Below are 10354 nucleotides of genomic sequence, written 5' to 3' on the forward strand. Positions count from 1 at the left end.
ACAGTCGCCCAGATAGCCGAATTGGTAAGGCATTCGACATGCAATCGAAAGGCGTGGGTTCGGTCCCCACTCTGGGCGCGTGTTTTTCTTTCTTCTGTATATTTAAAAAAAATGATCACTTCATTAACCGTAGTAAAAAAGAAAAGAGCCTAACCACACCCCTATGCCTCCTTTGGCGTCGTAGACTGCTGACCCAGCTTCTGTAAGTCCTCAACGAGCCCTTCATTTCCTTACTATATTATTCTGCGAAAGCCTAGCGAGGGTCTCGGTTCTGGCAGCCTTGATGCCTAGGTAGCATAAGAGGGCTTCCCGCCAGTTACCCGCTCATGACAGGCTGTCGACGTTGGAGTCACGCCGCGGGGGTTGAAAAGAAGGTCCCCTTCTCCCCGTGTAGTCATAGTGGCGCTGGCTACCACCCTCAAGTGTCAGATACACCTCTACTAAATATAAATAGCCCAGAAAGTGAAGGAGAACACAGTCGCCCAATAGCCGAATTGGTAAGGCATTCGACATGTAATCGAAAGGCGTGGGTTCGGTCCCCACTCTGGGCACGTGTTTTTCTTTCTTCTGTATATTTAAAAAAAAAATGTTCACTTCATTAACCGTAGTAAAAAAGAAAAGAGCCTAACCACACCCCCATGCCTCCTTTGGCGTCGTAGACTGCTGACCCAGCTTCTGTAATTCCTCAACGAGCCCCTCATTTCCTTACTATATTATTCTGTGAAAGCCTAGCGAGGGTCTCGGTTCTGGCAGCCTTGATGCCTAGGTAGCATAAGAGGGCTTCCCGCCAGTTACCCGCTCATGACAGGCTGTAGACGTTGGAGTCACGCCGCGGGGGTTGAGAAGATGGTCCCTTCTCCTAGTGTAGTCAGAGTGGCGCTGGCTACCACCCTCAAGTGTCAGATACACCTCATGTAAATATAAATAGCCCAGAAAGTGAAGGAGAACACAGTCGCCCAGATAGCTGAATTGGTAAGGCATTCGACATGTAATCGAAAGGCGTGAGTTCGGTCCCCACTCTGGGCGCGTGTTTTTCTTTCTTCTGTATATTTAAAAAAAATGTTCACTTAAGTAACCGTAGTAAAAAAGAAAAGAGCCTAACCACACCCCTATGCCTCCTTTGGCGTCGTAGACTGCTGACCCAGCTTCTGTAATTCCTCAACGTGCCCCTCATTTCCTTACTATATTATTCTGCGAAAGCCTAGCGAGGGTCTCGGTTCTGGCAGCCCTGATGCCTAGGCAGCATAAGAGGGCTTCCCGCCAGCTACCCACTCATGACAGGTTGTAGACGTTTGAGTGACGCCCCGGGGGTTGAAAAGAAGGTCCCCTTCTCCCCGTGTAGTCAGAGTGGCGCTGGCTACCACTCTCAAGCATCAGATACACTTCTAGTAAATATATATAGCCCAGAAAGTGAAGGAGAACACAGTCGCCCAGATAGCCGAATTGGTAAGGCATTCGACATGTAATCGAAAGGCGTGGGTTCGGTCCCCACTCTCAACGCGTGTTTTTCTTTCTTCTGTATATTTAAAAAAAATGTTCACTTCATTAACCGTAGTAAAAAAGAAAAGAGCCTAACCACACCCCTATGCCTCCTTTGGCGTCGTAGACTGCTGACCCAGCTTCTGTAATTCCTCAACGAGCCCCTCATTTCCTTACTATATTATTCTGCGAAAGCCTAGCGAGGGTCTCGGTTCTGGCAGCCTTGATGCCTAGGTAGCATAAGAGGGCTTCCCGCCAGTTACCCGCTCATGACAGGCTGTAGACGTTGGAGTCACGCCGCGGGGGTTGAAAAGAAGGTCCCCTTCTCCCCGTGTAGTCAGAGTGGCGCTGGATACCACCCTCAAGTGTCAGATACACCTCTAGTAAATATAAATAGGCCAGAAAGTGATGGAGAACACAGTCGCCCAGATAGCCGAATTGGTAAGGCATTCGACATGTAATCGAAAGGCGTGGGTTCGGTCCCCACTCTGGGCGCGTGTTTTTCTTTCTTCTGTATATTTAAAAAAAATTTTCACTTCATTAACCGTAGTAAAAAAGAAAAGAGCCTAACCACACCCCTATGCCCCCTTTGGCGTCGTAGACTGCTGACCCAGCTTCTGTAATTCCTCAACGAGCCCCTCATTTGGTTACTATATTATTCCGCGAAAGCCTAGCGAGGGTCTCGGTTCTGGCAGCCTTGATGCTTAGGTAGCATAAGAGGGCTTCGCGCCAGTTACCCGCTCATGACAGGCTGTAGACGTTGGAGTCACGCCGCGGGGGTTGAAAAGAAGGTCCCCTTCTCCCCGTGTAGTCAGAGTGGCGCTGGCTACCACCCTCAAGTGTCAGATACACCTCTAGTAAATATAAATAGTTCAGAAAGTGAAGGAGAACACAGTCGCCCAGATAGCCGAATTGGTAAGGCATTCGACATGTAATCGAAAGGCGTGGGTTCGGTCCCCCCTCTGGGCGCGTGTTTTTCTTGCTTCTGTATATTTAAAAAAAATGTTCACTTCATTAACCGTAGTAAAAAAGAAAAGAGCCTAACCACACCCCTATGCCTCCTTTGGCGTCGTAGACTGCTGACCCAGCTTCTGTAATTCCTCAACGAGCCCCTCATTTCCTTACTATATTATTCTGCGAAAGCCTAGCGAGGGTCTCGGTTCTGGCAGCCTTGATGCCTAGGTAGCATAAGAGGGCTTCCCGCCAGTTACCCGCTCATGACAGGCTGTAGACGTTGTAGTCACGCCGCAGGGGTTGAAAAGAAGGTCCCCTTCACCCCGTGTAGTCAGAGTGGCGCTGGCTACCACCCTCAAGTGTCAGATACACCTCTAGTAAATATAAATAGCCCAGAAAGTGAAGGAGAACACAGTCGCCCAGATAGCCGAATTGGTAAGGCATTCGACATGTAATCGAAAGGCGAGGGTTCGGTCCCCACTCTGGGCGCGTGTTTTTCTTTTTCTGTAGATTTAAAAAAAAATGTTCACTTCATTAACCGTAGTAAAAAAGAAAAGAGCCTAACCACACCCCTATGCCTCCTTTGGCGTCGTAGACTGCTGACCCAGCTTCTGTAATTCCTCAACGAGCCCCTCATTTCCTTACTATATTATTCTGCGAAAGCCTACCGAGGGTCTCGGTTCTGGCAGCCTTGATGCCTAGGTAGCATAAGAGGGCTTCCCGCCAGTTACCCGCTCATGACAGGCTGTAGACGTTGGAGTCACGCCGCGGGGGCGGAAAAGAAGGTCCCCTTCTCCCCGTGTAGTCATAGTGGCGCTGGCTACCACCCTCAAGTGTCAGATATACCTCTAGTAAATATAAATAGCCCAGAAAGTGAAGGAGAACACAGTCGCCCAATAGCCGAATTGGTAAGGCATTCGACATGTAATCGAAAGGCGTGGGTTCGGTCCCCACTCTGGGCGCGTGTTTTTCTTTCTTCTGTATATTTAAAAAAAAATGTTCACTTCATTAACCGTAGTAAAAAAGAAAAGAGCCTAACCACACCCCAATGCCTCCTTTGGCGTCGTAGACTGCTGACCCAGCTTCTGTAATTCCTCAACGAGCCCCTCATTTCCTTACTATATTATTCTGCGAAAGCCTAGCGAGGGTCTCGGTTCTGGCAGCCTTGATGCCTAGGTAGCATAAGAGGGCTTCCCGCCAGTTACCCGCCCATGACAGGCTGTCGACGTTGGAGTCACGCCGCGGGGGTTGAAAAGAAGGTCCCCTTCTCCCCGTGTAGTCATAGTGGCGCTGGCTACCACCCTCAAGTGTCAGATACACCTCTACTAAATATAAATAGCCCAGAAAGTGAAGGAGAACACAGTCGCCCAATAGCTGAATTGGTAAGGCATTCGACATGTAATCGAAAGGCGTGGGTTCGGTCCCCACTCTGGGCGCGTTTTTCTTTTTCTGTATATTTAAAAAAAATGTTCACTTCATTAACCGCAGTAAAAAAGAAAAGAGCCTAACCACACCCCTATGCCTCCTTTGGCGTCGTAGACTGCTGACCCAGCTTCTGTAATTCCTCAACGAGCCCCGCATTTCCTTACTATATTATTCTGCGAAAGCCTAGCGAGGGTCTCAGTTCTGGCAGCCTTGATGCCTAGGTAGCATAAGAGGGCTTCCCGCCAGCTACCCACTCATGACAGGTTGTAGACGTTTGAGTCACGCCCCGGGGGTTGAAAAGAAGGTCCCCTTCTCCCCGTGTAGTCAGAGTGGCGCTGGCTACCACTCTCAAGCGTCAGATACACTTCTAGTAAATATAAATAGCCCAGAAAGTGAAGGAGAACACAGTCGCCCAGATAGCCGAATTGGTAAGGAATTCGACATGTAATCGAAAGGCGTGGGTTCGGTCCCCACTCTGGGCGCGTGTTTTTCTTTCTTCTGTATATTTAAAAAAAAATGTTCACTTCATTAACCGTAGTAAAAAAGAAAAGAGCCTAACCACACCCCTATGCCTCCTTTGGCATTGTAGACTGCTGACCCAGCTTCTGTAATTCCTCAACGAGCCCCGCATTTCCTTACTATATTATTCTGCGAAAGCCTAGCGAGGGTCTCGGTTCTGGCAGCCTTGATGCCTAGGTAGCATAAGAGGGCTTTCCGCCAGTTACCCGCTCATGACAGGCTGTAGACGTTGGAGTCACGCCGCGGGGGTTGAAAAGAAGGTCCCCTTCTCCCCGTGTAGTCATAGTGGCGCTGGCCACCACCCTCAAGTGTCAGATACACGTCTAGTAAATATAAATAGCCCAGAAAGTGAAGGAGAACACAGTCGCCTAATAGCCGAATTGGTAAGGCATTCGACATGTAATCGAAAGGCGTGGCTTCGGTCCGCACTCTGGGCGCGTGTGTTTCTTTCTTCTGTATATTTAAAAAAAATGTTCACTTCATTAACTGTAGTAAAAAAGAAAAGAGCCTAACCACACCCCTATGCCTGCTTTGGCGTCGTAGACTGCTGACCCAGCTTCTGTCATTCCTCAACGAGCCCCTCATTTCCTTACTATATCATTCTGCGAAAGCCTAGTGAGGGTCTCGGTTCTGGCAGCCTTGATGCCTAGGTAGCATAAGAGGGCTTTCCCGCCAGTTACCCGCTCATGACAGGCTGTCGACGTTGGAGTCACGCCGCGGGGGTGGAAAAGAAGGTCCCCTTCTCCCCGTGTAGTCAGAGTGGCGCTGGCTACCACCCTGAAGTGTCAGATACACCTCTAGTAAATATAAATAGCCCAGAATGTGAAGGAGAACACAGTCGCCCAGATAGCCGAATTGGTAAGGCATTCGACATGCAATCGAAAGGCGTGGGTTCGGTCCCCACTCTGGGCGCGTGTTTTTCTTTCTTCTGTATATTTAAAAAAAATGTCCACTTCATTAACCGTAGTAAAAAAGAAAAGAGCCTAACCACACCCCTATGCCTCCTTTGGCGTCGTAGACTGCTGACCCAGCTTCTGTAAGTCCTCAACGAGCCCTTCATTTCCTTACTATATTATTCTGCGAAAGCCTAGCGAGGGTCTCGGTTCTGGCAGCCTTGATGCCTAGGTAGCATAAGAGGGCTTCCCGCCAGTTACCCGCTCATGACAGGCTGTCGACGTTGGAGTCACGCCGCGGGGGTTGAAAAGAAGGTCCCCTTCTCCCCGTGTAGTCATAGTGGCGCTGGCTATCACCCTCAAGTGTCAGATACACCTCTACTAAATATAAATAGCCCAGAAAGTGAAGGAGAACACAGTCGCCCAATAGCCGAATTGGTAAGGCATTCGACATGTAATCGAAAGGCGTGGGTTCGGTCCCCACTCTGGGCACGTGTTTTTCTTTCTTCTGTATATTTAAAAAAAAAATGTTCACTTCATTAACCGTAGTAAAAAAGAAAAGAGCCTAACCACACCCCCATGCCTCCTTTGGCGTCGTAGACTGCTGACCCAGCTTCTGTAATTCCTCAACGAGCCCCTCATTTCCTTACTATATTATTCTGCGAAAGCCTAGCGAGGGTCTCGGTTCTGGCAGCCTTGATGCCTAGGTAGCATAAGAGGGCTTCCCGCCAGTTACCCGCTCATGACAGGCTGTAGACGTTGGAGTCACGCCGCGGGGGTTGAAAAGAAGGTCCCCTTCTCCCCGTGTAGTCAGAGTGGCGCTGGATACCACCCTCAAGTGTCAGATACACCTCTAGTAAATATAAATAGCCCAGAAAGTGATGGAGAACACAGTCGCCCAGATAGCCGAATTGGTAAGGCATTCGACATGTAATCGAAAGGCGTGGGTTCGGTCCCCACTCTGGGCGCGTGTTTTTCTTTCTTCTGTATATTTAAAAAAAATTTTCACTTCATTAACCGTAGTAAAAAAGAAAAGAGCCTAACCACACCCCTATGCCCCCTTTGGCGTCGTAGACTGCTGACCCAGCTTCTGTAATTCCTCAACGAGCCCCTCATTTCCTTACTATATTATTCCGCGAAAGCCTAGCGAGGGTCTCGGTTCTGGCAGCCTTGATGCCTAGGTAGCATAAGAGGGCTTCCCGCCAGTTACCCGCTCATGACAGGCTGTAGACGTTGGAGTCACGCCGCGGGGGTTGAAAAGAAGGTCCCCTTCTCCCCGTGTAGTCAGAGTGGCGCTGGCTACCACCCTCAAGTGTCAGATACACCTCTAGTAAATATAAATAGTTCAGAAAGTGAAGGAGAACACAGTCGCCCAGATAGCCGAATTGGTAAGGCATTCGACATGTAATCGAAAGGCGTGGGTTCGGTCCCCCCTCTGGGCGCGTGTTTTTCTTGCTTCTGTATATTTAAAAAAAATGTTCACTTCATTAACCGTAGTAAAAAAGAAAAGAGCCTAACCACACCCCTATGCCTCCTTTGGCGTCGTAGACTGCTGACCCAGCTTCTGTAATTCCTCAACGAGCCCCTCATTTCCTTACTATATTATTCTGCGAAAGCCTAGCGAGGGTCTCGGTTCTGGCAGCCTTGATGCCTAGGTAGCATAAGAGGGCTTCCCGCCAGTTACCCGCTCATGACAGGCTGTAGACGTTGTAGTCACGCCGCAGGGGTTGAAAAGAAGGTCCCCTTCACCCCGTGTAGTCAGAGTGGCGCTGGCTACCACCCTCAAGTGTCAGATACACCTCTAGTAAATATAAATAGCCCAGAAAGTGAAGGAGAACACAGTTGCCCAGATAGCCGAATTGGTAAGGCATTCGACATGTAATCGAAAGGCGAGGGTTCGGTCCCCACTCTGGGCGCGTGTTTTTCTTTTTCTGTATATTTAAAAAAAAATGTTCACTTCATTAACCGTAGTAAAAAAGAAAAGAGCCTAACCACACCCCTATGCCTCCTTTGGCGTCGTAGACTGCTGACCCAGCTTCTGTAATTCCTCAACGAGCCCCTCATTTCCTTACTATATTATTCTGCGAAAGCCTACCGAGGGTCTCGGTTCTGGCAGCCTTGATGCCTAGGTAGCATAAGAGGGCTTCCCGCCAGTTACCCGCTCATGACAGGCTGTAGACGTTGGAGTCACGCCGCGGGGGCGGAAAAGAAGGTCCCCTTCTCCCCGTGTAGTCATAGTGGCGCTGGCTACCACCCTCAAGTGTCAGATATACCTCTAGTAAATATAAATAGCCCAGAAAGTGAAGGAGAACACAGTCGCCCAATAGCCGAATTGGTAAGGCATTCGACATGTAATCGAAAGGCGTGGGTTCGGTCCCCACTCTGGGCGCGTGTTTTTCTTTCTTCTGTATATTTAAAAAAAAATGTTCACTTCATTAACCGTAGTAAAAAAGAAAAGAGCCTAACCACACCCCAATGCCTCCTTTGGCGTCGTAGACTGCTGACCCAGCTTCTGTAATTCCTCAACGAGCCCCTCATTTCCTTACTATATTATTCTGCGAAAGCCTAGCGAGGGTCTCGGTTCTGGCAGCCTTGATGCCTAGGTAGCATAAGAGGGCTTCCCGCCAGTTACCCGCTCATGACAGGCTGTCGACGTTGGAGTCACGCCGCGGGGGTTGAAAAGAAGGTCCCCTTCTCCCCGTGTAGTCATAGTGGCGCTGGCTACCACCCTCAAGTGTCAGATACACCTCTACTAAATATAAATAGCCCAGAAAGTGAAGGAGAACACAGTCGCCCAATAGCTGAATTGGTAAGGCATTCGACATGTAATCGAAAGGCGTGGGTTCGGTCCCCACTCTGGGCGCGTTTTTCTTTTTCTGTATATTTAAAAAAAATGTTCACTTCATTAACCGCAGTAAAAAAGAAAAGAGCCTAACCACACCCCAATGCCTCCTTTGGCGTCGTAGACTGCTGACCCAGCTTCTGTAATTCCTCAACGAGCCCCGCATTTCCTTACTATATTATTCTGCGAAAGCCTAGCGAGGGTCTCGGTTCTGGCAGCCTTGATGCCTAGGTAGCATAAGAGGGCTTCCCGCCAGCTACCCACTCATGACAGGTTGTAGACGTTTGAGTCACGCCCCGGGGGTTGAAAAGAAGGTCCCCTTCTCCCCGTGTAGTCAGAATGGCGCTGGCTACCACTCTCAAGCGTCAGATACACTTCTAGTAAATATAAATAGCCCAGAAAGTGAAGGAGAACACAGTCGCCCAGATAGCCGAATTGGTAAGGAATTCGACATGTAATCGAAAGGCGTGGGTTCGGTCCCCACTCTGGGCGCGTGTTTTTCTTTCTCCTGTATATTTAAAAAAAAATGTTCACTTCATTAACCGTAGTAAAAAAGAAAAGAGCCTAACCACACCCCTATGCCTCCTTTGGCATTGTAGACTGCTGACCCAGCTTCTGTAATTCCTCAACGTGCCCCTCATTTCCTTACTATATTATTCTGCGAAAGCCTAGCGAGGGTCTCGGTTCTGGCAGCCTTGATGCCTAGGTAGCATAAGAGGGCTTCCCGCCAGTTACCCGCTCATGACAGGCTCTAGACGTTGGAGTCACGCTGCGGGGGTTGAAAAGAAGGTCCCCTTCTCCCCGTGTAGTCAGAGTGGCGCTGGCTACCACCCTCAAGTGTCAGATACACCTCTAGTAAATATAAATAGCCCAGAAAGTGAAGGAGAACACAGTCGCCCAATAGCCGAATTGGTAAGGCATTCGACATGTAATCGAAAGGCGTGGGTTCTGTCCCCACTCTGGGCGCGTGTTTTTCTTTCTTCTGTATATTTAAAAAAAAATGTTCACTTCATTAACCGTAGTAAAAAAGAAAAGAGCCTAACCACACCCCTATGCCTCCTTTGGCGTCGTAGACTGCTGACCCAGCTTCTGTAATTCCTCAACGAGCCCCGCATTTCCTTACTATATTATTCTGCGAAAGCCTAGCGAGGGTCTCGGTTCTGGCAGCCTTGATGCCTAGGTAGCATAAGAGGGCTTTCCGCCACTTACCCGCTCATGACAGGCTGTAGACGTTGGAGTCACGCCGCGAAGGTTGAAAAGAAGGTCCCCTTCTCCCCGTGTAGTCATAGTGGCGCTGGCCACCACCCTCAAGTGTCAGATACACGTCTAGTAAATATAAATAGCCCAGAAAGTGAAGGAGAACACAGTCGCCTAATAGCCGAATTGGTAAGGCATTCGACATGTAATCGAAAGGCGTGGCTTCGGTCCGCACTCTGGGCGCGTGTGTTTCTTTCTTCTGTATATTTAAAAAAAATGTTCACTTCATTACCTGTAGTAAAAAAGAAAAGAGCCTAACCACACCCCTATGCCTGCTTTGGCGTCGTAGACTGCTGACCCAGCTTCTGTCATTCCTCAACGAGTCCCTCATTTCCTTACTATATCATTCTGCGAAAGCCTAGTGAGGGTCTCGGTTCTGGCAGCCTTGATGCCTAGGTAGCATAAGAGGGCTTTCCCGCCAGTTACCCGCTCATGACAGGCTGTCGACGTTGGAGTCACGCCGCGGGGGTGGAAAAGAAGGTCCCCTTCTCCCCGTGTAGTCAGAGTGGCGCTGGCTACCACCCTGAAGTGTCAGATACACCTCTAGTAAATATAAATAGCCCAGAATGTGAAGGAGAACACAGTCGCCCAGATAGCCGAATTGGTAAGGCATTCGACATGCAATCGAAAGGCGTGGGTTCGGTCCCCACTCTGGGCGCGTGTTTTTCTTTCTTCTGTATATTTAAAAAAAATGTTCACTTCATTAACCGTAGTAAAAAAGAAAAGAGCCTAACCACACCCCTATGCCTCCTTTGGCGTCGTAGACTGCTGACCCAGCTTCTGTAAGTCCTCAACGAGCCCTTCATTTCCTTACTATATTATTCTGCGAAAGCCTAGCGAGGGTCTCGGTTCTGGCAGCCTTGATGCCTAGGTAGCATAAGAGGGCTTCCCGCCAGTTACCCGCTCATGACAGGCTGTCGACGTTGGAGTCACGCCGCGGGGGTTGAAAAGAAGGTCCCCTTCTCCCCGTGTAGTCATAGTGGCG

At 49.3% G+C, this 10354-nt stretch overlaps 3 non-coding genes across 3 annotated transcripts; all 3 read left to right on the forward strand.

Annotated features, from left to right (window-relative positions):
- Positions 1-6: 6 nt before the first annotated feature.
- Trnaa-ugc (transfer RNA alanine (anticodon UGC)) lies at positions 7-78 on the forward strand. Its single transcript has one exon. It is a non-coding gene; the product is annotated as a tRNA-Ala (tRNA).
- Positions 79-5217: 5139 nt separating this feature from the next.
- Trnaa-ugc (transfer RNA alanine (anticodon UGC)) lies at positions 5218-5289 on the forward strand. Its single transcript has one exon. It is a non-coding gene; the product is annotated as a tRNA-Ala (tRNA).
- A 4666-nt stretch (positions 5290-9955) lies between these two features.
- Trnaa-ugc (transfer RNA alanine (anticodon UGC)) lies at positions 9956-10027 on the forward strand. Its single transcript has one exon. It is a non-coding gene; the product is annotated as a tRNA-Ala (tRNA).
- Positions 10028-10354: the final 327 nt, after the last annotated feature.

This window comes from Haemaphysalis longicornis, unplaced genomic scaffold (genome assembly GCF_048455015.1).
Source record: "Haemaphysalis longicornis isolate Haplotype H1 unplaced genomic scaffold, Haemaphysalis longicornis Haplotype H1 scaffold_5, whole genome shotgun sequence".
In the NCBI taxonomy this organism is placed as follows: Eukaryota; Metazoa; Arthropoda; class Arachnida; order Ixodida; family Ixodidae; genus Haemaphysalis; species Haemaphysalis longicornis.